The 11,032-nt window shown below is 44.2% G+C and overlaps 1 long non-coding RNA gene across 1 annotated transcript in view; it reads left to right on the plus strand.

Moving 5' to 3' along the window:
* LOC146398461 (uncharacterized) overlaps positions 1–11,032 on the plus strand; it is a 134,421-nt gene that overhangs the window by 107,262 nt on the left and 16,127 nt on the right. The window lies entirely within an intron of this gene.

The raw sequence follows: 11,032 nt of genomic DNA on the forward strand, positions 1-11,032 counted from the left end.
AGAGGCCCTAAAATTTTATCCTGTTTCATAACTTGTGTCCCAAGCAGCCACAATTGCATAATGCGGGAGGTGAGGAAATGTTACCCTATGAAAAATACATGGCCCAGAGTTCCCGTCGTGGCTCAGTGGTTAACGAATCCAGCTAGGAGCCATGAGGTTGCGGGTTGGGTCCCTGGCCTTGCTCAGTGGCTTAATGATTCAGCGTTGCCATGAGCTGAGGTGTGGGTCGCAGATGCAGCTTGGATCCTGTGTTGCTGTGGCTCTGGCCACACCTACAGCTCCAATTCAACCCCTAGCCTGGGAACCTCCATATGCCATAGGTTCAGCCCTGGAAAAAGACAAAAAGACAAAAAAAAAATGGCCCTTGCTGTACCTGGGATGTGACATTTTGCCCACAAAGTTATGAAAAATACACAGTGCAGGAAGAAAAAAGAAAAAAAATTCTCTCTCTCTCTCCTTTCTGTTTTTGAGAGCTGTGGCTGGAAACATACTCTGAGATGAAAATTACAAGTGCCCATCTTTCACATTTTGGATCATTTTCCTTATTTTTAGAAACATTGCTGTAGCCCCCACCCTCAGCCTTGTTCCTCACCGGCCGCTGAGCAGCCAGCACTGCCTCGTGCAGTGACCGCGTCAGAGGGTGACACGGGCACCACGGGCAGGCACGCCCATCGTCGCCTCTGGGACCGTGCTGGTCGTTTCTCTCTTGCGTCTCCCTATTGGATTTATAACTCAGGTGAGGATTCATTTCCCCTTCTCATTTTGCAAACTCAGTGCCATATATCCACTCCTATTACTGTGGCTCCTGGAGCTGAGATTTATTTACCGTGCAGCGTGACATCTGCAGTTATGTCACAGTACGTGACCAGACCTGCAGCTTTGGCCAGGGCCCCGACCGGTGTGGTGGTGGCCATGGCAGTGGTTGCTGCTGGAATTAAGCAGAGTCGTATCCTTAAATCCCACGCCCCAATTTCCTTGATCAATTAAGTAGGGATAATGTCTGCAGTTTCCTTCTCCTTTTTCTTAATTTCCATCACCTTTTGTGGTTAAAGATATCATTTTCCATATAAACATGGTGTTGCCTGAGTGGTGAGGTGGCCCTGTCCACCTGCAGACACTGTTGGCCCCAAAGGCCTGGCTGGGAGTTTGCACTTGGGCCAGGCAAGCCTTGTTGACCGTTCCTGCCTGTGTAGACGAAGTCCATGGAGAGGGTTAGGTCTGTGACATGTGAAGAGGATTAGCTGCCTGTGCATTAGGACAAGGTCTGCAGTTGGAGCGGGGAAGATGAAATCCCAGGGGTTACTGGTCCTCGGCTTCAGGATGGAAGCCAAGCGGCAGCTGGGTTTGGGAAGACACGTTCTACCCTGGGATCAAGTCTGCTCAATGATCAGGGCACAAGGACGCCCTGCCAGACCTTCTCGAGGAACGGCTCCTTCCGGCCACTCAGGCAAACCCTGTGACAGAGTGAGGAGACGCCCGGATCCCATCCTGGAACCCACTCAGCCTCAGGAGCAGGAGGGCCCCAGGAGCAGCCTACGGCCACGTCCGCTGGGGGCCAGGCCCCCGGGGTGCTGGGGGGATGCCCGCGGCCACCCCCAGGGCACAGAGGCCTGCGGGAGGCTGCCTTGCCCCTGGGTTTCCTACGCAGTCGGCCATCTCTGGACACGGGGATTCTCGTCTTTCACGACCCTCGCTTCCCTTCCATCCTGAAGTCTGTGGTGGGAGAGACGCTCCGCCTGGTCCTTGAAGCTCTCATCTCAAGAACAGTTCCAAGGAGGTGGGAGAAAACTTGAGGGGGACCCGGAGCCGGTGCACCCCCCCCCCCAAGTCCCAGACGCAGCCAGCAAGTCGCCGGCACCAGCAGTACACACAGGCCCGAACACGGGTGGCAGCTGAGGAGGGAACCCTCACTGTGGGCGCCAGTGGGGACAGGAGTGAGCCAAGCAGGTGGGGTTACTGGAGGGAAAAGAGCAAACGTGAACAGAAAACACAAGAGGGGGGTAGAAGACACTTTGAATTGTTTTCTACTTACTGGGTTAAGAGGTGAGAATCAGGATGAAAATAACGCATCCATGAAAAGGATTATGCGAAGGCGTGAAAGAAATTCAGGCTTAAACATGGCGTTCGGGACGTCTACCAAGTCCCTGTACGTTTGCCCCCGTCAGACCACGCTGCCTAAACTCAGGGGCAAAACTGGATACATCGACATCTAAGTCCTGTTTGAAAAACTGCAAGGCAGCATGCAGACACGCTTTGTTGAAACAAATCTAGTACATCAGAGACCAAGTGCAACGTAAACTTCGAAACGACCACTTTTCAAAACGCGCTTTTTCACTCACGAGTAGCCGACACCGTCCTTATTTATCAACATCTCATAGTCAGTTGTTAGAAAGTCATTGGTGACTGAGAAGAACGTGTTGGCTGGAGGTGTAGCCCGCTGACATAGTTTTCAGCGGTGGGCTGTGTGCACCAGCCCTGTCAGCACTACCACCCTCCCTCGGGTGGTTTGGGCCGGTGAGTCGCTAAATTACTCGGTTCCCATAGACTCGCTCAGACTTACGCCAGGACCTGCCTTTCACACAAACTCCCCTAAGGCTTCAGTTGTGAACGTGAGGTGTCCCATCCACTTGTCCCGAAGCAGCATTGCCTCAGACTGCTGTCCTGACCTTCTAAGTTGGCGACTCCCGGCCTGACCTTTTTTATGGAGTCCTTCCCGGAGCTCCCGTGCGGAAGTGCCCAGCTCTCTGCACTGGCCCTGCCTCCTCCTCTCTGTCTGTCTGTCACCAGGACTGCGCCGAAGGGTTCCGTAAGCGCCTAGTGAGTGAATGTTCATGTGACCAAAGGAACAAAGAAACGATGTGACAGCTGAGCTGGACAGTCCCAATCAGTGAGCTGATTCCCTGTGCCCTATTACTGACTTTTTATTTCCCTAGGAATTAAACAGTCTTCATTTGGGTTAAGATCTCATTTTCGGAGTTGCTGTTGTGGCTGAGCAGTAACAAACCCGACTAGTATCCATGAGGATTCAGGTTTGATCCCTGGCCTTGCTGAGTGGGTTAAGGATCCTGCACTGCTGTGGCTGTGACGTAGGCTGGCAGCTGTAGGCTCCAGCTCATCCCCTAGCCCAGGAACTTCCCTATGTCGCAGGTGTGGCCCTAAAAAGAAAAAAATAAATTCATTTTTGGTCATAACGACATGTTCAAATTTCTAAGCTTCTCTGGATCACTGGATAATCCAGGAATCTTTCATTCCTTGGGCTAATTCATTCTTCTGCCCTCTTTTAAGAAAATGAAATGCACAACTTTAACCATGGAAACTGCTATTTCAAAAATTATTTACAGCTGATATAATCAGATGGGTAAATATTGTCTGAGCACAATGCATGTATTTTGTATGTGTAACGGGGCTACCACACTCCTGGGAAAAGAACTTTGTTCAGGTTTCTGTGAACAAGTTGATACATCTTGAAGACTTCTTGCAGGGTTTATTATGAAAATATTTTCTATCTTGAACAAGGGATTAGTTGTCAGAAATCTGATATATTCAGCAACAGAAGGAATCTTGATTTTCTGATGGAGGTGGATTTTCTGCCCAAGATTAGTCATAACTTGTTTCTATAAAAATGCAGCAGGAAGGGCTAAGACGCCCTCTTTCATAAGACTGCAGGGAGGCAAGGTCAGGACTCCACGATGAATTCCCTCATTGTTCCACTAATATACCGTCATTAACTGGGCTCCTCAGTTTAAATTACTAATTGGGGGAGTCCTCTCATGCAGTCGAGCTCCTTCTCTCAAGAATGTTCACGTCTAACCTGGTTGTGAGACATCCGCCTCAGTGAGTTTCCACTGCATTTGCTGCAACAGCTGCTGCTCTGTCCTCTCTTTCTTGGGATGAGCCCCCCCCCCCCCCAGGAGGTTTCTGTGTTCCTCGTTCCCCTCCTCCAGGGGGAACCAAAGAGGCTGCCAGCAGCGCCGCCCCATGACGGCGCCTCCTGGAAAGGCCGAGGGCCCCGCGCCGGCCTAACGCAGGGGGCTGCATCTCAGGGGGGAAAACCCTGGTGGCACCCAGGGTTCGTGAGTTCTTTCTGAATTCTCTTCACATCACTTCGCAGGGGCCCGTTCCTCTGGGTTGTTGCTGGGTCGTTTGGCTTAGTTAACCCTGCGTTCAGTGGGGCAGCGCTCTCTTTAGTTTTAGAGTGTTTCTTTTTCAAAAAACCATTCTGTTCTCAAGTTAAAGACAGCTCTGTTGTCAAGTGAAACCCAAAGATGTTCTCGTCACTCGGTCAGAGTGTAACAGTGACCTCGTGGGCCCACGACACCAGAATGTGTCTGTCAGCAGTTGACAAGAATTGAAGCAGGATAACAGGCTGAGCGGAACTCAGGAGAACCCAGGAGAAGGGGAAACCCGGTGACACGGGGGACGCTGGCTGTCGGGCTGCCGGACGCGGTGGAGGCGGAGCTGCGGGACATTCTGCCACGTCTGGGCTTTGGGCAGCCCTGCTTCTTCCCACGGAGACGACAGACACCTCTTACCTTTCAGAGATCCCCTAGAAGGTGTGAGAAATGACGGAAGCTGCACAAGGGACGGTCCTGTCCTTAACCCCGGGATGGAGACGCCTCAGAAGGTGATGCGAACCCACAAAGCTGGTCCCCGGGCCCTGGGGACCAGGGCCACGCAGCCCCCTGGGGCCTGGAAGTGCTGAGGCCCAGGCCCAGAGCAAGGACGATCTGGGCTCCCTCCGCTCGTGGCACCCCAGGCTGATCTAGCAGGGAGGCCCCGCACGCCCGAGGTCCTTCTAGCCTCCGGGCTTTTTCTGCCCGACGACGCAGCGTCTTCTCAAGGGCCACAGGCTGCGGGCAGATGATCGAGGGTTAAAAGAGCCCCACCCTCCGAGCTGAGGTGCGAAGCAGACGCCTGTCCCCCGGAGGAGTCCCGCCCAAAGTCAGAGCCTTGGAGCAAGGGCAGAACAAGACCACCGGCCTTGCATCCTCCACGCCTCCCCAGCCCCGCCTGTTTCCTGCGGAGGAACATTCTCTGGTATAGATGTACCACCGCCCCTGAAGGACATCTGGGATGTTTCCAGGTTTGGACAATGAGGAATAAAACTTCTGGAAATAATCCTGTACAGGGCTGTGTGTGAACGTAAATCTTCACTGTTCTGGGATAAAGGCCAGGAGAGCAAACGCTCGCTCATACGGTAGTTACATGCTCAGCTTTTCAAGAGACTACCAGACTGGTTCCCAGATTCCCGCCAGCGGCCTCTGAGGGCCCCGCTTCTCTGCATCCGCATCAGCATCTGCTGACGTCACTGTTTCAGTCTAACCTTGCTGACGGGTGTGGGGAAGTATCTCATTATGGCTTTCTTTGCATTTCCCTAATAGTTTGTATTGTGGAGCATCTTTTCATGTATTTACTTGTATTTATCTGTAAATCCTTTTCATTGAAACGCCTGTTCATGTCTTTTAACTATTTTCTAATTGGATTATTTGTTTTTACACTGTTGAGTTTTGTGATTTCTTTGTTATGGACACTAGTCATTTGTCAAATATTTAGTTTGAAAAATTCTTCTCCCAATGTATAGCTTGTCTGTTATCCTCTTAATGAGTGTTTTGCAAAGCAAAACGTTTTAATTTTGATGAAATCCAATTAATCAGTTTTTCCTTGTATGGATTGTGCTTTTCATGGCACATGTGAGCACTCTTTCCCAAACCATACATCCCAAGACTTTCTCTTATTTTTTTCTAAAAGTTTTAAATAGAACAATCCCTTTTGAGTTAATTTTCGTATGAGGAATGAAGTTCAGGTCACTTTTTTGGTTTTGTTTTTTGTTTTTTGTTTTTTTTTTGCCTATGGATGTTCAGTGGTCCAGCACCATCTGATGAAAAGACTTTCACCTTTTGTAAAGATGACTCCGTTCTCCTCCTCTTCCTTCTCATTTTCTCCTCTTCGTCCTCTTTGTCTTATAGTTACCTCGGATAGTCCTTATTTTTTCATATGAATTAAGGCTCAGTGGTCAGGTTTGACTTTAAAATGCCCTTTAGTGATCTGGCGGGAGTCTCACTGAACCTGTGTGTTAATGTGAGCACAGCCGACATCTTTAAAACATTTACTTTTCCCATTTAGCAAAATGATACATACCTCCATTTATTCTGGGTTTCTATGTCCCCGAATTTTTTTATAGTTTTTTTCTAGAGAGGTCTTGAACAACTTTTGTTTTTTTTTTTTTTTTGTCTTTTTAGGGCCGCACCTGTGGCATATGGAGGTTCTAGTCTAGGGATCAGATCCAAGCTGTAGTCCCTGGCCTACACCACAGCTGCAGCACCACCAGATATGAGCCGCATTTGTGACCTACACCACAGCTTATGGCAATGCTGGGTCTTTAACCTACAGAGCGAGGCCAGGGATCAAACCTGCGTCCTCATGGATACTAGTCAGATTTGTTTCTGCTGAGCCATGATAGGAACTGGCATGTCATTTTTGTTGACAATGAGAATTACATCTGTTATTCCACTGTATTATTTTTATTGTTCTTATAAAAACTCTACTACTTTCAAATACCAAATATTTTGTATCTTCCTTTCCAATTCAAATATTTTAGCTTCAGTTAAAACCTCTAGAGCCGTATTAAATAATAGCAACAATCCCTAACTTGAATAAAATGAAATGCTACATTTAACAGATATTTTTATTTTATTTTTTAAATTATTCAGTGAATTTTATTACATTTATAGTTGTACAGCAATCATCACAACCCAATTTTATAGCACTTCCATCCCAAACTCAGCCTATCCCTTGCCCCACAACCTGTCTCCTTTGGAAACCATAAGTTTTTTAAAGACTGAGTCAATATCTGTTCTGCAAAGAAGTTCATTGTGTTCTTTTTTTAGATTCCACATGTAAGTGATAGCATTTGATGTTGATGTCTCACTATCTGACTGACTTCACTTAGCATGATAATTTCTAGGTCCATCCCTGTTGCTGCAAATGCCCTTATTTCTTTCCTTTTAATGGCTAATATTCCATTGTGTGTATGTACCACATCTTCTTGATCCACTCCTCTGCTGATGGACATTTAGGTTGTTTCCATGTCTTGGCTATTGAATATAGTACTGCAGTAAACACTGGAGTACATGTGTCTTTGCAAGTCATGGTTTTCTCTGGATAGATGCCCAGGAGTGGGATTGCTGGATCAAATGGTAGTTCTGTTTTTAGTTTTCTGAGCAATCTCCATACTGTCTTCCACAGTGGTTGCACCAATTTACAATCCCATCAGCAGTGTAATAGGGTTCCCTTTTCTCCACACCCTCTCCAGCATTTATTGTTTGTAGACTTTTTGAGGATGGCCATTCTGGCCGGTGTAGGTATTACCTCATAGTGGTTTTGATTTGCATTTCTCTAATAATGAGTGATGTTGAACATCTTTTCATGTGTTTTTTGGCCATCTGTAGGTCTTCTTTGGTGAACTGTCTGTTTAGATCTTCTGCCCATTTTTTGATGGGATTGTTTATTTTTGGATATTAAGCTGCAGAAGGTGTTTATAAATTTTGGATATTAAGCCCTTGTCAGTCACTTCATTTGCAAAGATTTTCTCCTATTCTGTGGGTTGTCTTTTCGTTTTGTTTAGGGTTTCATTTGCTGTTCAGAAACTTTTAGGTTTAATTAGGTCCCATTTATTTTTGTTTTTATTGTCATTATTCTAGGAGGTGGATCAGAGAAGACATTGCTATGGTTTATGTCAGAGAATGTTTGGCCTATGTTTTCCTTTAAGAGTTTTATGGTATCTGGTCTTAGATTTAGGTCTTTAATCCATTTCATTTTTGTGTATGGTGTTAGGAAGTGTTCTAATTTCATTCTTTTCCATGTGACTGTCCAGTTTTCCCAGCACCACTTATTGAAGGGGCTGTCTTTTCTCCATTGTATATTCTTGCCTCCTTTGTCATAGATTAGTTCACTGTAGGTGCATGGGTTTAATTCTGGGCTTTCTATCCTGTTCGACTGATCTGTATATCTGTCTTTGTGCCAGTAGCATACCGTTTTGATGACTGAGCTTTGTAGTATAGTCTGAAGTCAGGGAGCCTGATTCCTCCAGCTCCATTTTTCTATCTCAGGATGGCTTTGGCTATTCTGGGTCTTTTGTGCTTCCAGACAAACTTTGGGATATTCTGTTCTAGTTCTGTGAAAAATGTCCTTTTTACTATGATAGGGATTGCACTGAATCTGTAGATTGCCTTAGGTAGTATAGTCATTTTGATAATATTGACTCTTCCAATCCAAGAGCATGGTATGTATGTCTTTCCATCTGTTTGTGTCATCTTTGATTTCTTTCATCAGCATCTTACAGTTTTCAGAGTATAGGTCTTTTGACTCTTTATGTAGGTTTATTCCTAAGTATTTTATTCTTTTTGATGTGAGAGTAAGTGGGATTGTTTCCCTAACTGACCTCTCATTGTTAGTTTATAGAATGCAGTTGATTTCTGTGTATTAATTTTGTATCCTGCGGCTTTGCTAAATTCATTGATGAGCTGTAACAGTTTTCTCTAGCGTCTTTGGATTTTCTAGGTATAGTATCATGTCATCTGCAAGTAGTGATAGTTTTACTTCTTCCTTTCCAGTTTCGATTCCTTTTCTTTCCTTTTGTTTTTTTTTTTCTGATTGCCGTGGCCAGGACTTCCAAAACTATGCTGAATGGTAGAGGAAAGAGCGGGCATCACTGTCTTGTTCCTATTCTCATCGGGAACTCTTTCAGCTTTTCACCATTGAGAATTATGTTAGCTGTGGGTTTGTCATATATGGCTTTTGTTATGCTGAGGTAGGTTCCTTCTATGCCCACTTTCTAAAGGGTTCTTATCAGAAAGGGGTGTTGGATTTTGTCAAAGGCTTTTTCTGCATCTGTTGAGAGGATCTTATAGTTTCTATTCTTCAGTTGTTAATGTGGTGTATCACAATGATTGATTTGCAAATACTGAAGAATCTTTGCATCCCTGGGATAAATCCCACTTGATCCTGATGTACAGTCCTTTTAATGTGTTGTTGCATTCGGTTTGCTATTATTTTGTTGAGGATTTTTGCATCTATGTTCATCAGTGATATCAGCCCATAATTTTTTTTTTTGTGGTTATCTTTGATTGGGTGATGGTGGCCTCGTGGAATGAGTTTGAGAGTATTCCTTCCTCTGCAGTTTCTTGGAATAGTTTCAGAAGGATGGATGTTAACTCTTCTCTGAATGTTTGATGGAAATCTGGGCCTGCACTTTTGTTTGTTAGAGGTTTTTAAATCACAGTTTCAATTTCAGTTCTTGTGATTGGTCCATTCATCTTTTCTATTTCATCTTGGTTTAGTCTTGGAAGATTGTGCTTTTCTAAGAATTTGTCCATTTCTTCTAGGTTTTCTGTTTTACTGGCAAGTAGTTGCATATAGTAGTCTCTTATGATCCTTTTTATTTCTGTGATGTCCTTGTAACTTCTTTTTCATTCCTAATTTTATTGATTTGAGTCCTCTCTTTTTTTCTTGGTAAGTCTGGCTAAGGGTTTATCAACTTTGTTGATCTTTTCAAAGAACCAGCCTTTAGTTTCATTGGTATCTTCTATGGTTTTCTTCATTTCTATTTCATTTATTTCTGTTCCAATCTTTATAATTTCTTTCCTTCTGCTAACTTTAGGTCTTGTCTCTCTAGCTGCTTTAGATGTAAAGTTAGACTGTTTATTTGAGTTTTTCCTTATTTCCTGAGGTAGGCTCATATTGCTATAAATGTCCCTCTTGGAACTGCTTTTGCTACATTGCATAGGTTTTGGAGTGTTGTATCTTTGTTGTCATTTGCTTCTATGTATTTTTTTTTAATTTCCTCTTTGATTTCTTTAGTGATCCATTGGTTGTTTAGTAGCATGCTGTTTAGTTTCCATGTGTTTATGGTTTTTGCAGTTTTTGTTGTTGATATCTTCTATAGTGTTGTGGTCAGAAAAGATGCTTGATATGATTTGTTTTCTTAAAGTTGCCAAGACTTGTTTTGTGGCCCAGAATGTGATCAGTCCTAGAGATGGTCCGTGTGCACTTCAGAAGAATCGGTATTCTGCTGCTTTTGGATGGAATGTTCTATAAATATCTATTAGGTCCATCTGGTCTAGTGCTTGATTTAGGCCCGTGTTTCTTTGTTGATTTTCTGTCTGGATGATCTGTCCATTGCTGTAAGTGGGGAGTCAAAGTCCCCCACTATTGCTGTGTTATTGTCACTTTATCCTTTTAGGGTTGTTAGCAGTTGCCTTATATATTGTGCAACTATGTTGGGTGCATAGATATTTAAAATTGTTATATCTTCTTCTTTGATTGATTCTTTATCATTATGTAATGTCCTTCCATGGCTCTTAAAATATTCTTCATTTTAAGGTCTGTTTTATCTGATATGAGTATTGCTACTGCAGCTTTCTTTTGATTCCTGTTTGCATGGAATATTTTCTTCCATCCTCTTTCAATTCGTATGTGTCCCCAGAAGTGAAATGTGTCTCTTGAAGACAGCATGTATATGAATCTTGTTTTTGTATCCATTCAGCCTGTCTATGTCTTTTGGTTGGGCCATTTAGTCCATTTGCAGTGCAAAGTAATTCTTGATGTGTATGTTCTTCTTGCCATTTTATCAACTGTTTCAGATTTGGTTTTGTTGCTCTTTTTTCTTCCCTTCTTGTTCTTTCCTCTTGTGGTTTGATGACTGTCTTTAGTGTTGTATTTGAGTTAATCTTTCGTATTTGTGTATCAGTTGTAGGTTTGGTTTGCAGTTTCCCTGAAGTTTTGATGTAGGAGTGTGTGTGTGTATGTATATATATATATATGAGCACCTTGCTGGGTAAAGTAATCTTGGTTGGAGGTTTTTTCCTTTCATCACCTTAAGTATATCATGCCACTCCCTTCTGCCCTGCAGAGTTTCTGCTGAAAATCTGCCAATAACCTCATCGGGGCTCCCTTATATGTTATGTTTCTTTTCCCTAGCTGCTTTCAATATTTTCTCTTTGCCTTTAATTTTGGTCAGTTTGATTAATACGTG

The sequence above is a fragment of the Sus scrofa genome, chromosome 11 (genome assembly GCF_054392235.1).
Source record: "Sus scrofa isolate SSC_HxYL_T2T_F1_AM1 chromosome 11, Sscrofa_HxYL_maternal_Yorkshire_Landrace_v2.0, whole genome shotgun sequence".
NCBI classification, from domain to species: domain Eukaryota; kingdom Metazoa; phylum Chordata; class Mammalia; order Artiodactyla; family Suidae; genus Sus; species Sus scrofa.